A 7793-nucleotide genomic window follows, 5' to 3' on the forward strand; every position below is an offset into this window, starting at 1 on the left:
GGGTGAGTTTGGTAAGGATTAATTCCACTTTGCCTTTTGGATGAGTTTGGTAAGGATTAATTCCACTTCCAATTTGGTGTGTTTGGTGTGCCACATTGTATCTACTATAAGATACGTTATATTGCATACAACTGGAAGTAGGTGGAGGATTCCTGTGCTATAACGAGTATTTACAAATTTCCATGGAGAAATATCAGCTGCTCACTATTTGCAGTATTGAGAAGACTACAGCTATATCTTTACCCTTTATCCTCCCCAAAGAAATTTTAATAAACTGCAAAAGAATTAATTTCATTATTATGTATTTTTATGTTGGGGACTTCTAGTTCTTATATATAATATAAAAATATTATATATTTTTGTGTTGCCACTTCTAGTTCTATATATCGCTAGTATATATCTTGGAGCTCTTTCCTTGTAGGCTATCTCGTTATTTTAATAGCTCCATAGTCTTCAATAGCAAAGCTATTGGAAAAATCAGAATGCAAGTTTTGGTGCGAGGGCAGGGAAGAGAGAGGTTGTTAGCATGTTTGGAAAAAGGTCTTAAAGTCTAGGGACTTGAATTTTTATATTCATTGGAACAGAGATGGAACACCATGTCCTCCAAAGTAGGAAGACAGAATTGAAACCTGCACAAAGGTAGAACTCTTGAATGGCTGGCCTGTCAGTACAAAGCAGACTCCACTCCACTCATATCATCAGAAGATAGCAAGGAAGTTTGCCTCTGCCTGGAGCTACAGATAGTATATAAACTCGTGAAATAGTAAAACCCCAAGTTTGTACCATGCTCCAGTTAGGAATATGAATTTACATGTAAGCATTCTCTTAGGACACAAAATTATATATATTAAAAAAATCCACTAGTGATACCGCTGAAGTGCCTGACGAAAGCAAATGCAAAACACCCCTGGAGTGACAGTTTCATGATCAACACAAAAAAGGAATCCCTGCTAAAGATAGTCACAAACAAAAATTACAAATCATACAAAGAAGAAAACGAAACTGAGCAAGAGTCTGCAGTACAAAAGAATGACTATGATTTCAAAACTGGAGATAAAAGAATTAAAACACGTAATTTTAAATCTGGAGATACAAGAATTAAAACACTTTCAATTTGAATATCCTTGTTGTTTTTCTACCCTAGAAAATTTTATTGTGTTGCCTTTTCTGTTATTACCATCTCCTCCATTCTTTCTCTTCCCTCCTTCTGGGACAGCTATTAGCTAAATGTTAGAACATTTGGATCTATTGTCTATGTCTCTCATTCTCTCTCTCTCTCTCTCTCTCTCTCTCTCTCTCTCTCTCTCTCTGTGTGTGTGTGTGTGTGTGTGAGAGAGAGAGAGAGAGAGAGGTTTTTTGGTTTTGTTTTGAGACAGAGTCTCTCCAGAGCCAGGCTGGAATGCAGTGGCTTGATCTCAGCTCACTGCAATCTCCACCTTCCAGATTCAAGCAATCCTCCAGCCTCAGCCTCCTGAGTGCTGGGATTGCAGGTGTGCACCACCACACCTGGCTAATTTTTGTATTTTTAGTACAGGCGGGGTTTTGTCATGTTGGCCAGGCTGTTCTCAAACTCCTGAGCTCAATCAATCCTCCCACCTCAGCCTCCCACAGAACTGGGATTACAGGCATGAGCCACTGTGCCCAGTTCTCATTATCCTTCTCATGGTACTTTACCACTAAATAATAGAAGAATTCCCTTGACACCTTCTTGTAACTAATTTGCTTTTCAGCCTTGTCCATTGGTACGTCAGACCATTTATTGAAACTTAACATTTGACCATCTATTAAACTTAGTATTATATAATGTCCAATCTATAAATGTTTCCTCAATACATAAGACTCTTCCTCTATTGTGGATGTGATCATCTCTCTTAGGATATTGTAGCTATGCTTAAAATGTTTTGTTTGCTCCCTTGATTTTAATAACTTTTGTTTGTTGAGTGTGAACCCCACACTCTGTACTTTTTTCTCAAATGGTTCGTGCCTCTTAATTGTCTACTCTTCTTTGATTATAAGATTTCCAGGTTATTATCAGTATAAAATGTTTCAATTGATTACAGCCTGACTTTGGGACAAGTTTGGGCTACGTAGACAGAATCTGAAGATTATTTGCCTGATGAGCTCTTTGGTCTTCCTGGGGGTCAGTAGCTCCTTGGGCATTTCCCAGCTGCTCCAGCCCCAGAGTATGATTTGATTCATGCCACAGTTACCCCCTGGCTTAACACAGCAAGAGAACAGGAAGGGGATGACTGGTTTGCTGCTCCACATGCAGGTTCCTAATTTTTCAGGTTGACAAATGGCCCAGGGCCTCTTTTACCTCTTCATATTCATTGGCTCTAGGCTCGTAGTTCTGTGAGACCTACCATCAGGTCACCTATACCCATGTTAGGCTTTGGTTTCCTTTAGTTTTGTTCTTCTAAACATTAGTTCTTTGATACTATCTTTCAACATTTATTTTAAAAATATATTTCTTCTGATCATAAATTTCCCTGTTTTCTAATTCTATTAAAATGGATTTTATTACCTATATTTATCTACATTCATTTTATGGACTTTAGTGGGCAACAGGGAGGAGCTGTGCATGATCAGTCCACCACCTTGAGTCAATCTCTAATTTTCTTTCTAAATCATTTGCCATCTTAGTACTTTAACCATTAGTAAATAACACGTTCTCTGCAAAAGACCTCATAGTTAAGTGACAAGTGTCACTGAGGATTAACACAGTCCTTGTGTCCTACACAATATGTTTTAGTTAGAGGAGGAGGGTCTGGGGTCATGCAGTCCGGTTAGTGATGCCTACCACAGGTTAGGTTGGTTCTCAATCTTTTCAAAATGAAGGCATCTTTTCTGCATTAAAAAGAAAGTTTATGGTTCCTCACAATGACTAAATGTCATTGAACTTTCAGTATCCATTGTATGGGAAATGTATAATAAAATGCAATGACGATTTCCAGGTTTAATTCTATTTTTTAAGTGCAAAGGATGTATCTCTTCAAAATGAATTCCATAGTCTATTAAAGTCATAACTGCCTGTAAGTACAAATAGTGCTCTTAAATTTCACAAGAATATTTGAATGTTTCCAAGTAGTTCCCTCATTAAGTATTTCCAAAGAATGATAGCCTTTACCAGGATACAAGATCTTTTTTCAAATTACAAAAAATAAAATGAAAAACCAAACAAAAACAAAAACCATAATTTAACATTGCAAAAATACTTTAATGAAGGTGCTAATAATTTTTAAACCCTAACATTGTTATTAATAGCATAAATTTATATATGTTAAGTACTGAAGCATTTTTAAATTTATTATCTTAGGTAACTCATAATAATCCTATGAAGTAGAGCAAATAATAACATTTGCATTTTATAGCTACTTACAGAGAATGTAAATGATTTCCTCAAGTCTGCAGTTAACAAGCAACTAGGACCAGATCCAAAGTTTCTCGGTAACCAATCCATTAATTCCCAGATGTTAACCAATAAGGCAGTGCTGGCCCAAAATAAATGGAAAAGCAAGGATAGCATAAAGAAGTATCAAAACAAATAACTTCAATTCTTTTACTGAGACACTGCAACTTTACTGCTTTTTGGGATTGAAAATACTCTTTGTTAGACTCCTTACCACTATAATGGACTAAGCTGATATTGGAAGCACCCATCATCCCAAACACAGATAAAGGTTAGATAAAATATAACAGAAACATTTGAAATATACAGCTACGCACTAAAACAAGAAATTAAAATACTCAGGTGCCAGAAATGGAGAGAACACAAAAAAGCAATGATCAAGAGGTGAGACTAAATAAACAACTGCAGAATTGCAATCAGAGGGTGAACTTAGTGGCTGCGATTTTAATGCCTGAGCTGGAATGGGAGTGGAAGCCCCAGGGGCAGTGGAGTTGGAACTGAGCAAAGAGCCAGGATCCTAGAAGAGCTTTGCTGCTGTGAAAATAATTCTGGGCTATCTCCTCCCATTAGCCTGGTATTAAGGGAGGTAGAAGATTCATTACCACCTAGATGACACACCTACCAAACCGAGCTATGCACAGGAGTGGGGTCCAATGTGCATTCATGAAGAGGAATCCAAATCAAGAAAGCAACAGAAATACTGGTTTGAAACAGGGAAACTTGAAGAACCCTGTTAAAAACAAGTAAGAACTGCCCCATAATGACACTTAACAAGCCTGCACACATGACAGTGTGGAAAGAAATCCCAAGACGAGATGGTTAAAAACAAAAACCACAAAAGATAAGAACAAAAACTTCAGGAAAGGAGTTAACAGAATTCATACGCCAAGAATTACAGACAATAGAGAAAACAGACTATATAAAGTATGCTTAAAATGTCTCAAAACATAAGAGAATAAAAAATATACAGAAATCTCTTGCTTTTGCTCTCACCATGTGATACACTGGCTCTAGCTCTGCCTTTGCCTTCTGCCATAATTGTAAACTTCCTGAGGTTTCACCAAAGCCAGGCAGATGCCAGTGTTATGCTTCCTGAAAAGCTTGCAGAACCATGAGCCAATTAAACCTCATTTCTTTATAAATTAAATAAAAAGGTATACGGAAAGACCAGAACACCATAGAAGTAGGCACATTTGGGAGTGAAGCTATAGAAATTCTACAGTTTAAAATGTATAATTTTAAAAAAGTAGATTAAACATAGCTTAAGAGAAAATCAGTAAATTGGAAGACAGGACTGAAGAAATCTCACAAAATGCAATACAAGAAGATTTTTTAAATATTCAAAGAAAGACAGAGAATAGAATGTTACTAAGAGTTACAGAAGGATATAACACAGGGAATATGAGAAAAAATTTGAAATGAAAATGGCTATGATAGAGACTACTACTTGTTTTCCAACAGCCAGTCATCCCCTCTTTCTTATTGATAAAATCACCCATTTTTAGCAGGAAATTTGGCTGACCAGAATAAAGACAGTATTTTCTAGCTTCTTTTGTAGCTGGGTTAACTATATTACTGTGTTCTGGGATATAACCAGAGCAGTATGTGCAACTTCTAAAAATGTCCTTGAAGGCAGGAGGTAGGCCCTTCTCTGCACTATTTTCTTCCTAGTAGCTGGAACATAGATGTAATGGTTTAAGATTTTAGCCATCTTGCTGAAAATGGAGGAGCAACAAAATGTAAGGATCCTTGAGCCCCTGACATCATCAAACACATCAGGATGGCCTAATCTGTATGAGAAAGAAATAAACCTCTATCTTACATAAACTATTCTGATTTAAGATTGTTGTTTTCTTTAATCATTTGTAGCAAATTCTACTCCTAACTAATACAATGATTGAGAATTTTCTAGGATTAAAGAAAGATGTGGATTTTCAATTAGGAGTAAAATGAATTTTGAACTAGAAAAATGAAATCCACGCATAGACACATAATAGTGAAACCACAGAATATCAAATGTAAAGAGAAAAACCTTAAAAACAAGTAAGAGATAAAAGAGCTCTTACCTATAAAGGAAAGACAATCATAATGTCAGCAGACTTTATCCACAGCAATGGATGCAAGGCAGCAATGAAGAAATATCTCAACAGAGCTGAAAGCAATAATGGTCAACACAGAACTCCGTGCTAAAATAGATTGTGAGTCAAGAATGAGGGTAAAATATGGAACATTGTCTGACATACACAGATTAATAGTAATTGCAAGCACTTATATAATACATAGTATGTAATAGTACAAGGTGCTATTCTAAGTGCTATATAAATATTTTAACTCAGTAATCTCCACAACCCTCTGAGGTAGCTACTATGAACATAACCATCTTGGAGATGATGAAACTAAGATACAGAGAGGTTAAAGTAACTTGCCCAAGGTCACACAGCCAGTAAATGGCCAAATTGGGATTTAAGACCAGGCATTCTAATCCAGACTCCATGATTTAATTAATCACTGTGCTTCACTGTCTCCATGAGTAATAGAGTTAGTTACCCACAGATCGTCAATGAAATAATTACTAAAAGATGTCATTTAAAAATTTATATTAAATCTAGACAGAAAAAGTTACAATGTAAGCAGAAAAGCAAGGCAAATAAATCAGTAAATCATACTGATTAACCTATATATTAACTACAAGAATGTTCTTTCATGAAATTATTCTAATAGAGTCTATGGGACTTTTTCCCTTATAGTTTCTTCATTTGGCTATATATATATATCTACATCTACATATATACATACACGTGTGTGTGTGTGTGTGTGTGTGTGTGTGTGTGTGTGTATATATATATATATATATATATGACAACCCTATGTTTCCCTCACCTCCAAAAGAAATTTGGTAATTTTTCCTGGTCTGTGAAATTCCAAAATCTGGAAACTATTGGTTTGATCTATTGTGAAACAGGATTTTTTTGAAAAAGCAAATTTTCAAGGTTTATTACTATATCATACAAAAATATATATGCATATTTATTGGTAATTGGTTGTTTGTATTCATGACCTAGGGAAAACAGCCTATACGAAACCATTAGTTAGAATTGCTATTCTCTGAGGAACATGGCCCTAGGAAAGGGTATGTTATAAATCAAATGTAAAAAAGGAGAAGAAAAACCCTTTCCACCACAGAAATGCATTGCCAACTTATTAAGATTTATGGAGAAACAGCTTTTCATCGGTAAAATATATCAAGATGCTCTATAATATTTCAGCCAGGAAGGCAGAGCCCAGTGCTATTCTGTGGCCACAGAAGCCAAAGATGGACTTTAAGAGATAGAGAAAACATGTTACTTTTTACTAACTTGCAATATTTTCTTTATTACAAAAATTTCCTCAAATTACTCTGTAAATTCTTTTTAGTCTGTAGATCCTGAGAAAACATTAGTTTTATTCTTAAGTAATCTTATAGGTCACATAATTTCCTCATTATCTAGTCAACTTTATGCTAGGAGACATCCCAAAAAATGGTCCCCAGAGTTCTAGCTCTGTGTTTCACAATCATAGCAAAAGAATTGAAGAAACTTATGACCTTACATAATTTTCATGGCTAGAATATTAATTTTACCTCTAATAGAAATTGAATTTCCACATTTGGTTCTTCCGCAAAGTTTCATGTTTGTTTGCGTTTGTTTTTGTTTCTTTATACAGGTATTGATCGACTTACGACCTATGCAACTTACCACCATTCGGCTTTACGACCACAATCGCTAGCCAAGACTACTCCACTGTAGATTTTTGGAAACACTACAACATTTTGATGTGTATCAAGAATATCACTACCGCCTGGGAGGCTGTGATGACAAAGTGCATGAATGGCATCTGGAAAAATTGTGTTAAGCGCTATGTTAATGATTTTGACGGATTTGACAGTGAACATGAACTTGAAACAATTCGGGGAAAAAATAGTAAAACTCGCTAAATACCTTTCTTTGGAGTGTGAAATGGAAGATGTTGAAGAGTTGCTAGACAAAGAATCCGGAGAACTTACAAATGAAGAGCTAATAGAACTGGAAGAAGAAAGAGTGGCGGAAGAAGAAAGAAGAGAAGCAGCGATAGAAGAGGAGGAGCCAGAAAGAAAGTTCACCACTAAGGGATTATCAGACAGTATCTTTACTGAATAAACTTCTTATACATTTCAAAGCAATGGACCCAAACATCGAATGATTTGCAAGGATTGAATGGATGGCGCATGATGTGTTTCGTCCGTATCGTGAAATTTATGAAGAAAAAAAGAAACATACAATTCAGACAAAGCTCACCATGTTTATGAAAAAACCAACTCTGGTAACCCCAACTGCTGCCTCAGATGACGACATCAACGATCCGCAGC

The sequence above is a fragment of the Cebus imitator genome, unplaced genomic scaffold (assembly GCF_001604975.1).
Source record: "Cebus imitator isolate Cc_AM_T3 unplaced genomic scaffold, Cebus_imitator-1.0 Scaffold143, whole genome shotgun sequence".
NCBI lineage: Eukaryota > Metazoa > Chordata > Mammalia > Primates > Cebidae > Cebus > Cebus imitator.